The sequence below is a fragment of the Chiloscyllium punctatum genome, chromosome 5 (assembly GCF_047496795.1).
Source record: "Chiloscyllium punctatum isolate Juve2018m chromosome 5, sChiPun1.3, whole genome shotgun sequence".
In the NCBI taxonomy this organism is placed as follows: domain Eukaryota; kingdom Metazoa; phylum Chordata; class Chondrichthyes; order Orectolobiformes; family Hemiscylliidae; genus Chiloscyllium; species Chiloscyllium punctatum.
In genome coordinates this window covers 40,266,058-40,280,746 of record NC_092743.1, presented here as the reverse complement: position 1 = coordinate 40,280,746, position 14,689 = coordinate 40,266,058, and the positions used below count along the sequence as shown (strand labels likewise).

Below are 14,689 nucleotides of genomic sequence, written 5' to 3'. Positions count from 1 at the left end.
CATTTAGGGCTGCAAAATAAATGCCCAAAATCAACAAATCAATAAAAAGACAGTCCCAGGTAGATAAAATTGGCTTTCAACCAATTTTCTTTAGAGTTACAGGATATTGCAAATTTTAAAGTATGGTCTATTTATTTCCATCCATTAGATCATCTGGCAAAGTCAGTGTGGAGGTTAGATTCACAATAAGTATAATTTCTTAGGTCCAACCATCAACATTCATTTCACTTCATCATCCAGTCATAAGTGATTTGTTCATTGACTGTTGTACAGCTCAGTTTCCAATTGGAATTCTCCAGATGCTATCCATCAACAACAGATATCAAATTTAATGAGGGTGATATGCAATTCACAAAAGAGACAGAATTGGAAAAGTAATTTGTACATGATTGAAAACATGTCAACAACTAAGGGGGCCTCCATTAGCTTGGTAACATCAGTGTTTTGTTCGTAATTCCATCATTAGAACAGTTGAAAAACCTGGGCTAATCAGGTATGATTATGGAGGATCTTAAAAAGGAAGAGGAGAGGTTTACGAAGGAAAGTCCACATGATAAGACCAAGATGGCTGAAAACACTAGCTTCAATGGTATGAAACAAGTGGAAAATGTACACTAAACCAGAGTGTGGAAAGGAAGAGTTCTTGGAATGTTATAGGGCCAGAGGAGCAAGACAGATAGTTAGGTTTGAACATACAAAGAATTTTAAAACTAGGATGAGAATTTTTGAAATCTTTATTGGACCAGAAATTCATGTGAGCAGAAAGCACAAGTTGTTGAGTAAATGAAACTTGGTGCGAGATAAGACAATGGAAAGCAGAGTTTTGCCGAACTCAGGCTTTTGGATGGTGGATGATGGGATAGTTGCAATAATGGACTCTGGAGGGAACAAGAGAATAGATGAGTGTTAATGTTAAATTCCTGTCTTCTAATTTTCACACCAATGATTCGTAATGATAAACAGTATGCATTACACTGATTTACATATGGCCCAACATACATTTTAATTAAACAGCCTTGACCGAGTTCCTGTGTGATCCTCCTCAAACGTCTATTCAAACTGCATCATTTAAGACTGACTATTAAGTGTCAACTAATTAAAACCTTTCATAACATCAAGTACTTAAGCTGGGCTCTGAGTATTCATTCAGAAAAGCCACTCCACGTCAAAGGCAGAAAATTATACAGAAGAAAGAAGATTAAAAGGCATTTTAATAGGTTTCCATCCAATAATAATATCAATCGATAAAAACCACTCAACGGACGTAATTTATCATAGAATATGATATCTTAGAAACATTAATCCATTAACCACAAAAATCTAGCATCTAAATTTTGTGAGTAATCGGGAAGGCAAATAGAATTTTGGCCTTTATTTCAAAGGGGTTGGAGAATAAAAATAGGGAGGCTCCAATGAAATGGACTAATCAGATCACAGTTCTAAAACTGAACAATTTTGAGCACTTATCTAAGGAGAGATATTGTTACGATGTAGGGTAAGCCCCTCTGCTAATTTAAACCAGCCACAAAGAAAAGATTCACCTTGTGCTGTAATCTGTTAAAATGTGAGAAGCAAAGACTTATCCCAGAGGTCACTATTTAAAGTAAAAACTAACAACTTCATTCTTTAAGTCCAACTGAGAATATTAAAATAAACTATTTACAATTCCTTTATCTTAAACCTATCTTCTACCTCCCACTCTACAATACTAGTCCAATAAACAAATCCTGATTAAGATTTACAAAAGAAAATGCAACTTTCAAAACCAGTCAATGTTGAATCTTCTCTTTGTATCTTCCTCTGCAGATTTTCCTCTGTCGTCTTTTCAAGCTCTGCTATGCAAACATCTTATAGACAGGTACCTTTCAGGCAACTGTTCTACTGGCAGTCTATACTCATTGGTGGCTTGGCATTTCCCCCATAATTATTCAAAATGTCCGGTTTTATACCCCAAAACATCTGATCGTTTCATTGGTTTTACTGTTATCAAAATACTAAGTTCAAATTTGATTGGATTTGGGTATTTTGGGGCATAACAAACCGATTGGCCGAATTTGAATCTGTTTTTGGTTTCATGGCAACCCATCTGCTGCTATTTGTTTCGACCAAATGTTACATTGTTACCTTGCTCAGAACTCTGTGCCTCTTTAAATCTGTGCCAGCTTCCAGTCTCTCTTAAAGGTCCAGTATACCTCTACACCTTCATAACAATATACTGGTATTGTAGGCAGTTCAGAGAAGATTCACTAAGCTCATACCAGGTCTAGATGGACTGCCTTATTAGGAGAGGTTGAATAGGTTTGTCCTACATCCCTTGGAATTAAGAATGAGAGGTGACTCGATTGAAACACAACAAGATCCTTAGAGCACTGGACAGTGTAGATGCAGAAAGTTAGACTCACCCGCAAGGGGAAACAAAGATCAAAGACAAAGGAGGGTCAATTTCTTGCGTCAGATGGTAGTTAATATATGGAATTATTTATCACAGAGGACTGAAGTGGATGGGTCATTCAACATATTCAGGGCTGAGATAGTCAGATTTATAGTATTTCAGTAATAGAATCAAGGGTTATTGGGAAAAAGACAAGAAAGTGGAGTTGAAGATCATCATGTCAAATGTGATCTCATTGAATGCTAAAGCAGATTTATGCCTTAAATGGCCTGTTTCTGCTTCTACGTCTTATGGTTTTTAATGACCAAATGAAGAGTCCTGACATTTTTTTGCATAGTTAAAAAATACAGCCATAAACCCAGGTGTAAATGTACCATCTGGGAGGGAGAATCAATTCTTGGCCCTCTCAGTTTCTTTGCTCTCATTTCTCAGCTCCTCACCGCAGATTATTTTCCCATGAAAAGCATCACAACCAGACATGCATTCTCCAGCACGGGAGACTGCAACTTCATAAAGCAAAATTTGATAAGAATCTGGAAGCTTGAATAGTGGTGCAGTTCAACAGATTGATCCACGGTACTTGCACAATTGGGACAGCAACATAGTCATTTTAAAAATATTATCACTCTCTCAGTCTACAACATTTTAAAATTTCACTCTTGCTGTTGGAATTTCTCCCCAATCAGAAGAACCTGACTCATGCCTCAGCTGTGTTAGTTCGAAACTTCAATTGATTCCTTTTCTCACTCATTCAGTAAACGCAAATTTTTTGAAGCAGAAAATATGGACAACACACAAAATAGGGCTATTCAGCTAATTAGTCTGTATTGGTGTTTACATTTCTAAGTTATACATAATGTTCGGTACTCCTTCAAATAGTTTCATATATTACAACAAATACATTTTTAAAAATACTTTATTGGCTAAGAGCAATTTGGGGTGGTCAAGGAAAATGCTATATAAATGCAAGTCTTTTTTTCCATCTATTCACTCTAATCTTAGATGCTGACACAGTTTCTGCCTCAGGCAGATAACCATGGAAGTTAATGTCACAGACTTGCATGTCTCTGTGAAGAAGTTTCTCTTTTCTTCATTCTAGATTCTTCTATCTATACAGCCCCATTTTAATAAAATTTTAAATACTTTGATAATATTATCCCCATAACCTCTACGGTTTTGAAAAAGTGGATTTTTAAAATAAATTCAGCTGTTGCCAGTTTTTTGGGTTGGCAATATACAGTTTTTATCTCATGACACTAACGGTGGAGGCTGTTACTTGCTTATGTTATCACATTCATTGCAACAAACATTAACTTCGCGTCTCAACATGAGTCCAAACCATTTTCCAGTGTCAGCGAGTTTGATTTGGAGATAAAAAGAATTGTTAAGATTGGAGCTGTAGCTGGGTTCACCAACAATAGTGAAAAAAACTAGCTTGAAATCAACCAGAGATGAACATATTTAAAATATACATCCAAAATTGTACACATTGCCATGTCCCTGACACTATTATGGAAGTACCATTTGACATTAAAGTGCCAGAATTTGGTATACTCTTCGGAGGGTCTGTATGGACTTGTTGGGCCAAAGGACCTGTTTCCACACTGTAGGTAATCTAATCTAATTGAAAGTGTGTACAAGTTAGCGTCTAGCAATGTGCTAGAAAGATTAGAAACATGGAAAATGTACAGCACACATTTAGGAGAACATTAGGAATGAAAGGTTACAACAAAGAAAGAAAATTTAGAGCCTACTCCTCTAGCAGTTAGTGTTAAGGAGGAGGAATGAAAGCAAATTCTTCAAAATTATGCAGGTTATGGAAAGATAAAAGGGAAAAGTTATTTTTGCTGACTGAATCACCATTAGAAGACAAGAAGAAATGTTTCACTATGCTATTATATCTTGCCAGGGTTTACCACAAATAGCTACCAAGACATAAAATGCAGCAATCTGGGAGATGATGAGGTAGTGGTAAAGTCACTGGGCTAGCAATGCAGAGTACAGAAGTAGGTTTTGAAGAAAGCATCTATATTATTACAAAAATAATTCCCCAAGAGAACTAAATATCATTTCTAAAGACTGCAGGAGCCAGAAAAATATTACTTGAGACTATTCATAGTAAACTCAAGTATGTAGTAATCCTGACTCCCTGTCTCTAAAAGCACTTTTATTTGTTTTGGATCCACTTACAGTCACCTTCTCAGAGATCCTTTCTTGCTGATTCATTTCGCAGCTTCCACAAAATCCAACTCATGCACTCTGGTGCATAGGATGGACATAGGTTCTAATCTCACCATAGTAGCTGATGGAATTTAAATTCAAATAATAATTCTGAAATTTAAAGTTAATCCCAGTGATTGTGACCAAGATACAATAATTCATTGTGGCACATAGCTCACTAATGTCCTTCAGAGAAAGAAATCTACCACGCATATCTGGCCTGGCCTACATGCAACTTCAGAGCTAAAAATGTGGTTGACTCTTAACAATCCTTTGAAGTGGTATAGCTGTCACTCAGTTCAAGGGACAATTACAGATGGGCAAAATATGCTGAATTTACTGGTAACACAAACATCCCTTGAATGAATTTTTAAAAGTTGAAACAGAGGAATAGGAAAGATATGAAGGCTGTGCAAGAAAAAAAGAAATCAGTGGGGATGTCTAAACAAAGTTATCACCAGTACTGACAATGTTCTTCTGAACTATAATTTCTATGATTCTGCAGTAAAGGTAAAGGACTCACATCCAGGAATCGTCAAAAATTAAGAAGTTTTAAAAATCAATTTTTGTGAATATGGATGGCACTTCCTCATTCTTAGTTGCCTTTAAATAGTGGTTTGATACAACCAAGTGACTTGCTAGACCACTTCATAAAGAAAGCACAGCAGGTCAGGCAGCATCCGAGGAGCAGGAGAATCGACGGTTCAAGCAAAAGCTCTTCATCAGGAAGGAGGTCCTGATGATGAAAGGCTTTTGCGCAAAACATTGATTCTCCTGCTCCTTGGATGCTGCCTGACCTGCTGTGCTTTTCCAGCAACACACTCTCGACTCTAAGCTCCAGCATCTGTAGTCCTCACTTTTATCCAGTTCACAGGGAAGTTGAATGTGCACTACCACGATGTGGGAGTGAAACCAGAACGAGTATGGAGGACCAATTCCTTCCCTGCAGGACGTTAGTGAATAAGATGGACTCTGGGGAAGCTGCACAATGAATTAGCATTAACGCTCTGATTCCAAGCAATTAATGATGCTTGCTCAGAGGTACCTTCTCTCAACTCAACCTGAGATTTTCAAATTACAGTTTGCTGAGCATACCAGATCCATTTGGGATTGCCAGGATTAGGATCTCTAACCATCTGACAATGGCCATATTAAGTATCGCTTCAAGAGCTCTAATCATATTCTGATTAGAGCTCTTGAAGAAATGCTTAATATGGTCATTGTCAGATTTGTTGACCACTGTTATATAATAGTAAAATATTCTCTGGAATAATGGAACTTGTTTCTTTCAGCAAATCAAAACATATTTCAGAAGAAAATTTCCAATATTACCCAGGGAGATTGTGTGTTTTCATGGGATTGGAAAAAATGCTTGCAGTTCATCAATATTTATTGAAAGGGCAAGTTCCCTTGGAGGCATCAATATTTGTATAGAGGGAGTGTATGTACAGGAGAGGTTCAATACTTGTTTAGAGAAATGGATGCCTCTAACAGTATCAATTTACACAAATGAGGTGAGTAAGGGATTTCCAGAGATAACATTAAAATTTGCACAAAACTGAATCTCTAGGAGAATGTTAACTGTTGTGGAGGTTTCACCACACAAAGAAATTAGTACAGTACTTCATTGCTCGACGAGTCCACCCATTTAATGACACCAATAGTTATTGCAATGGATCACCATGAAATGCTCTGTTGAAAAATACATTTACCTGATTTTTTAAAATCACTTATCTCAATGAAACAAAGCAATCCCAGATATCAGGGAAACAAAAAATCATGACTGCGCTCTAATGGTTAAACCTGCCACTACAGTGAGTCTACTGTATTGTTCATTTCATCAACATAACTGGCTAGATAACGGATCACAGGATTATTCCACACAGTTAAGTTTTATTTCACATATCAAGTGCAGAAGGGTTTTTCAGCTCTAATGAGGGGTTGGGAATTCATCAAAGAAAGCCCATTCAAGTGGATTAAAAAATGGGTTAGGAATTTGACAGTCATGTAGTCGAGAGTCAGAGAATAATGTAGTGCTGCCCATCACATTTGGAACAAACCATGATAATTTATATGGGAGACAGTTTTAGATAATTATACTCGACCCATATACATGCAAGCTCAATATGCTCAGTGTCCCAGAAACACTTTGGCCAAAGGTGGCAGCTTCATTTAGTTAAGAGGTAATATCATTGAAAAAGATAAACATGGGATTTTTGTCTTGCTGACTTCTTCCCTCCACCTCTGAAGATCCCTGTTATTCTGATCAATACCTCATCTAAGTAACTATTCTATACAGGAGATAACACGTAGTAAGCAGATAGCAAATATCAAATTAATGCTATATTCATCTGATTTCCTTCATCATGCAGAGGACACTGCCTAGAACTAAAGGACAAGAATCTGGTCCATTCTATTTTTAGTTCTTACCAAGGAATACTGAGTCATTTCTAGCACTCTTGCAATCCCAAACAATGCCCCAATAGATAATCAGCTAGCTCAAATAGCAAGGGTAGTTGGGAGCATATAGTCTGCATGTTTCAGAATTGCTTCCTTAATTGTTTACTACAGCAGCATGCCTAAAGGAGTTCTTGAGACATCATTACAATGTGGGTTCTCAACTTCTAGGACTCTGAGGTATGATGATGATAGCCTTGTGCTCTGGAGGGCACATCACCTCACATTTTAGAAAGGAATTATAGAGTGGGACCACCACTTGGAAATTATGCTGCAGCTCACTCATCAAGTAAAGGTAAATGGTTGTAACTCAAGCTGGTGAACACAACATTAACTTTATTGTTATTCGCTCATGGGACATGGGTGCCACTGGCATTCGTCTCTCTCTAGTTGCCCTTGAGAAGGTGGTAGTGAGCTGCCGTCCGAGCCACTGCAGTTCACGCTCTGTAGATTGCCACACAAAAGGAGAGGAATTCCAGGATTAACTTAAAATGCACAAAATTATGGAGCAGAACTAACTGAATATTACAGACCACAATGGGCATCAATACAATGCACAAGATTAAGATTTCTGTAAGCCTGGTCCCCAAAGTTCAATCATTTTCTGGAATTTGATTCTCGATCTGCAGCTTGTCCTAATGCCTCCTTTAAATAACTATTTAGTCACCGCAAAGTGACTGTCAGGAGAGTCTACAATAGAGATGATCACAGACAAACCAATCCTATCTAGAAGCACACAAACACACATGGATCCCAACAGGAGTTGCTGGAACACAAACATTAACCAAGGACGAAGCAACTAATTTGAACTCCTGCCATTAATAGCTAAAGACAACATTTTCATTGTGTATTGAATGTTGTTTTTGTAAAAAGTGTCCTAATACATAATTCTGGTATATCACCTATACTATCTCCAACCATACTTTCTCAGCTCCTCTTCTGCTCACCTTGTGCAGATGCCAACTCACGGTTGGTGACCGTGACAGGGTCACATGATTTAGTGGAGTTTGGCTCCTTGCCCTTCTGATCTGCAGTTTTACTTTGCTCTGAACACTTCCCTCCTCCTGTCTTTGAGCTTTCAATGTGGCTGTAGGGAGCTTTGGGCACCGAGGGTGGCTGTTGCGCTGAAGAGGAGCTAGCATCACTTTTCCTAAACCTTGCTTCATGTTGAAGATTCAGCTGTGCCAGTCCCTGAGGCTTCTCTGCTGCCTGCTCAAGCTCATAATGTGTCATTTCAATATTTTGAGGTAATCCGCTGCTGTTGCAGATGGTCTCAATGAAAGCAGAATTTAGCAAAACAGAGTCATGTGGCTTTTCTTGCAGCTGGGAAAATGGAGATGTCTGGACATTATTGACCTCAATTGTTTCTTTTCTCAAAGAACGAACTGAGCCTCCTGAGAAGTCGTTTCTCTGAAGGTCAGTGAATACACCGGTTTGCTCATTTTTGCCATGAAGCTTTTCTTCTGGAACCTTAGTGCTGCTAATCTCAGGAATTTTTCCCAGCCTGCCATGGTTAAATGCAGTATTCGCACTACCTTTCATGTCTGAAGTGTCACTTGGTGCATTGCTGCTCTCTTTGTTGTGTCCTTCATCAGTGAGCTGCAGTTCTGCAGCAGTCTGATCAGCGTCGAAGCTGTTTACCGGGATTTGCTCTTCTGCCACAGTCATCGATCGTTTAATCTGTGATTTTGGGTATTTCCTATTACCAGCAGCTGGGACTTGGCTGCCAGAAGAGTTTGTTGACTGACTTAATGAATCACCCGGTGACGGCTCTGGATATTTTTCACTGATGCTGAGGCTTGATGGAACAGATAAGTGCGAGCACTCTGACATGGCACGCCGCATCATTTTTCTCTGGTTGGCACCCCTGGTAACACTATCCGTAACCAAATCAACCTTCACATCTTCGGTGTGTGCCAGGTTACCAGTATCAGAAGGATCTTGCTCATAATCCACCATGGTTGGAGTATCGGACTTCTGTATAGTCAGGGTATATGGGGGGATGGAGTTTGAATGGAGGTCTGTTTCACACAAAGTGGATTTGTCATTGTCCTTAAACTCGACCATTTGCTTGCAGTCAAAGTCCACTTTATTGTCTGGCATAAAATTTGGGTTCCATACACTAATCTTGTCATTCTTTATATTCTGGGCAGGATTACCCAATGCAGCTGATGGATTTAGCAGTATGGGATTAGCAGAGCAGGTTATTAGCTCCCCATTTTTGTCAGTTCTTTTCTTTGTTAAATCTTCCTTACCAATCTCATAACCCCCAACATTCACTTGCCTACCCACAGTAGGTTGACTCCATTCACCTGTGACTGGATTCATTTCCCCTACGTATTGGCCAGAAGCAGAGAGATTAGTAGGAGAAGTGGACCAGCTCTTGCAGGATTCCTTAGACTGTGCCACACTGACTGCGTTCTTCTGTTCCTTTCCCCCTTCCGATGTGCCAAAGAAGCCCAGTTTGTCCTCGTCAGTGAGAGCAACGTGCTTAATCAGACCGTCTTTAGCTCGAGGCGATGCTGCTGAGCTCAACTCAACTTTCAGCTCATTTTCATGCTGCTCTCCTGCTCGGTGCCATTCCCATTCAGACCGGCTCCAGTCTTTTTGAGGCTGCATGCACGGACTCTTCTCAGTGAAACAATCGACAGGCTTAGCTTTGCAGAGATCATTGTAGTCTGTGAGAGGAGAAGGCGGCTGATTACTGACAGACATCCCAGCAGGTTCCCTTTCTTTCTCTTCTCACAGCACAAGCAGTGTAGCCTGTATGGTTGCCTGACTGGTTAAGTATGAGAAGCTGTGACATCACAGCATCAAACCTCCCTCCCCCCTCCCCCCCGTCAACTGTATTCCTCCGACAAACTATTTTTTTGGTTCCAATTTACTGTATTCTTCCGCCAAATAAATTCAGTTGCTGCATTTTACTTTATCTCCTATTCTTCACCACCTCATTGCATTCCCTACTCTCCCCACTCCCTCCAATAAAAACAAAATTAGTCTTCCTGGTTTCAGCCTCTGAAAACCCAAATGCCCCAGGAATGCGTTCTGATAAAGGCAGAGACTTGCACATTTAAACTGCTATTGTGTGCAAATCAGATACAGGAAGAAATCATTAATTGCCAGCTCTTATATTGTCAAGATGATGGGATGGCCAACAATGACACAGCCAGCTGGCCTGCAATTAACCCTCTGAATGCTGAACCGTAATGTACCAACACCTCACTTAATCATTGCACACAATATCCAATACCAGCTATTATGTGGCAGTGCATTATTTAATATACTGACACGTTCAGCTGGAACACTCCTTGTGTGACTCTCTCATGACATTTTTTTAAGCCTTTTCTCATTGTTGCAGAGTTCTCCTCTCTCCATCTTCCCCCATATCAACATCTGTGTCTGCTGCCTAGATACAGAGGATGTGCTACCAGCACGTAATTTAAAACAATGCAGAGGCATTCGCCTCCAATACATCAAAACTGAAGAATTACAGAAATTTTAACAGGAGTGAACAAACAGTCTTGTACAGAATGTTCCCTGCATTGTATGCTGAAGAAGCATCTGTCTCCTCCCTGCCATTACAGTGAAATCACAATATGTCAAAGTTAGATGATTTGAAATTTTGAATGCATCAAAATCTTCAGCCAGTTCTACCAGGGATTAAACAATGCCTGTGATAAACCACTTTCACGCAGGATACTCCAGATCAGCTGAACTTTGATACCATACAATAATATTAGATTAGGTGCCTTGGTAAACCATTTGCAATTTTTTAGCGTGAATACTCGGTGCCTAAAGAGGAGAAACTCCTCTTGATCATATTTCAAGTTTTTAAACAAAAGGCAGAAAAAGTCAAAGCATTTCTCACAAGACTCTGACACTATAAATTCCCCAATCAATCACTTTTCCTGCTAACAGCTACCAGGTCACCACTTGGGACAGGTTACAAGTTTAAAAGATAGTGATGACCTGACAATTATCAATGAAGAAAGTGAATTGGGTATATACAATATCAAAGTCTTGTTGAGAAATATTCTGAATCTTACTGTGCTTTTTTAAAAAATTAAATCTGACCAAAAGCTAGAAAGACACGGAGCATTGCCATACAAGGCGGCGATATTGTAATTCCCAATCACCTTCTCTACTGTCAACTGTGAGGTTGAGATCACCTTGTAAATCATGAAGATCTGTTCTACTCGAATTGAGGGGATGATGCATGTGTGATTTGAGTTATTCAAATATTGCTGTGCGTTGACGCTATAAAATAATCTGTCAAGTTGCACACCAAAACAATTCTGGCTGCTGTGAAACAAGGATGTCACCCAAAGCATATAGACAGCTATTATAGGGGAACAATAAGATCCCATAAAGGGGCAATTGGTAAGATATGACAAATCAAACAAAGGCTGTTTAGGTTCCAGATGCCTGTCTGGACCATACATAACCTCATTGAAGAAAACTCTTGATATAGTAAGCATCCAGGGTGTGGGATGGAGGCAGATTCAGTCATGGTTTTCCAAAGAGGATTTGGATAACAGATGAAAACAAAAAAAACAATTACAAGGAAAGACTGGGACTATGGGATTAACTTAGTTGCTCTTGCAGAGATAGCCAGCGCAAATATGAAAATGGCTTCCTTCTGCACAACTCTAACTCTGATAAAAAATGCAAATCTGAAATGATATTTATAGACATTACAGGGCAATGAGCCAAACAATCTCAGATTCAGGGTCATTGGAAAGAAATGAATTACATTTATTAAAAAAACCTTTGAAATTCAAAATGACTCTGAATACTTTACAACCTATGAAGTATTTTTAAAGTGTAGTTATTGGTGCAGTATAGGAAATATAGCAGCCATTTGCATACAGGGATCTCTCCTCTGGCAAAAGGTAATAAAAGAATCCCCAAGATCAACAATTTTAGGCTTTGGTGGAATGGTTAGTTTTGGTCAGGTAACCAGAAAATTTGTTCTTTTTCAAATAATGCCATCATTCTTTTGTGAAGAGGACAGACATAGCCATAGCTTAATAGTCTATTTTGCTATCATGCACATTTCTTCAATGCAAATTAACTTTAATGTGATTGAAGAATTTAGAATGTCATTTGTAGAACGTAAACTTTCTTCAACTGTATTGGCCATAATGCGATTCGGACCCAGTTAGTTTAAATGGGATGGCTATTGTGCGATTTTCTGATAACGTGAGATCACACGAGAACGGAACCAACGCGTTATATCAGAACTGACTAACCTCCAAAAGTACAGCGCTCCTTCAGTACTGCACAGGAGCATCAACCTAGTTTGTGTGCAAGTCACAAGCAGCAGTAATTCATACAAGATAGGCAAAGTCCTGGGCACTAGAAAACTAGGAAAGAACAAGGGGCATGAAGAGACACTATCCTAAGCACAGGATCCATAGGCCAAAGTAAATAACCGAGAACCAGTGCTGAAGGAAACTGCAACTGGTTAGTGGGATGGTCACTGACATCTGTGTCGCAGTGTGGGCCTCTACAGCATCTCAAAGATGGGTGAACTCAGCTGACATACACACTTTTCAACAAGACTATAAAATGCATTAGATCCATAACTGATGGGGTATCACAATCTCAGAGACGCTGGTTGGATGGTACCTTGAAATACCCTCCTGCAAATTCCATATCATTCTATACAGACTAGCTGGAAAGCTTTCAGGAGCCAGTACAGACATGATGGGCTGAATAACCTCCTTCTATGCTGTAAAGTGCTATGGTTCTAAGGGTGTCAAACATTGTGGTGGTCTGATATGTTCCCCATAACAGGATCTTGAGGACGATGAGACCTGAAATGGAGTAACTTATAGTTGAAGTGCAAGAGCAGGAGTTAAGAGAAGAGGAATTGAGGGAGAGAGAGATGACACAGGTGCCCCTGCTGCATGACAAAATGGCTTCCTTCTGTCATCCTTCAGGAAGCTGCTTTTCCTCCTTTTTCCTGCAGTGTTACAGCAGATTTGGAACAAAGTCTTTTTAAAGCATCAGACTTAAACAGGCTGCAAAATTGGTATTTTGGAGGCATTATTAAATAGCCAACACATCTTACCACAGCAGTTTCACAAGTTGCACACAAGTGAGAGAGTTTCACGAGTTGCTGCATGCCTTCTTAGAAATGGAGACTTGACTTCTAAATGTTAAACCATAGAAGAATTATTTATTTCCTCAGGTTCCCTGCAGGCCTTTTGGGAATTCTACAAATGGAAAGTTGCAAAGGGAGGGAGAGGGCAGAGGTATAGGGGTTGGGGCTGGACGAAAGGGGAAATCAGAATCAGGAGAGACAAATGATTTGCATGTGAACATAGGAAGCACAGTTAGTAAGTTTGCAGATGACACCAAAATTGGAGGTGTATGGATAGCAAAGGTTACCTCAGAGTACAACAGGATTCTTGATCAGATGGGCCAAAGGACTGAGGACTGGCAGATTGAGTTTAATTGAGATAAATGCGAGGTGCTGCATTTTGGAAAGGCAAATAAGGATAGGACTTTTATACACTTAATGGTAAGATCCTGGGGAGTGTGGCTGAACAAAGAGACCTTGGAGCGCAGGTTCATTGTTCCTTGAAAGTGTAGTCTCAGGTAGATTGATAGTGAAGAAGGCGTTTACTATGTTTTCCTTTATTGGTCAGATCATGGAGTTGGGAGGTCATGTTGTAGTTGTACAGGACATTGGTTAGGCCACTTTTGGAGTATTGTGTGCAACACTGGTCTCCCTCCAATAGAAAGGATGCTGCAAAACTTAAAAGGGTTCAGAAAAGATTTACAAGGACGTTGCCTGATTTGGAGGATTTGAGCCACAGGGAGAGGCTGAATAGTCTTGGACTGTTTTCCCTGGAGCGTTGGAGGCTGAGGGGAGACCTTATAGAGGTTTATAAAGTCATGAGGGGCATGGATAGGGTAAATAGATAAGCTCTTTTGACTGGATTGGGGAGAGTTCAGAACTAGAGGGCATAAGTTTAGGATGAGATGGGAAAGCTTTAAAAGGGACCCAAGGGGCAACTTTTTCATGCAAAGGTCATGCATGCATGGAATAAACTGTTAGAGGAAGTAGTGGAGGCTTGTACAATTACAACGTTGAAAAGACATCTGGATGGGTACATGAATAGGAAGGGTTTAGAGGGATATGGGCCAAATGCTGGCAAACTGGGGCGAGGTTAGGTTAGGATATGGATGAGTTGGACAAAAGGGTGTTTCCGTGCTGTACATCTCTATGATGCTATGACAATGGCAAAAGGGAAGCAGGAAGAGAAGGAGGTAGTAGAAACAGCAAGAATAGAAATAGGTAGCAGGAAGGTTAAAAATACAGCAAAAGACAAAGGATGAAAGAGAATAAATATGAGAATTGAAAAGGGCAAAATGAGAATGGGAAATTAAAAGATGAATCACATGAATGTTATAAAACAAAACTTTATTACTCATTTAAGTTGTGACACTGGAGACTTCAAAAAAGAATCTTGGCACAATTTAACTGAAAACTCCTAAAAGAAAGAATGCATTCTATCTGCCAGGTTCAGAAGTGGTAAAGAATCAATACAGAATTAAAGGCATCTCATCATTCCAGTAACGTATTACTTTTCTTTTTGGAAACAGTGA

At 39.4% G+C, this 14,689-nt stretch overlaps 1 protein-coding gene across 16 annotated transcripts in view; it reads right to left on the bottom strand.

Annotated features, from left to right (window-relative positions):
* The window catches only part of LOC140477012 (uncharacterized), a 426,283-nt gene that overhangs the window by 79,315 nt on the left and 332,279 nt on the right, over nucleotides 1–14,689 (bottom strand). The window lies entirely within an intron of this gene.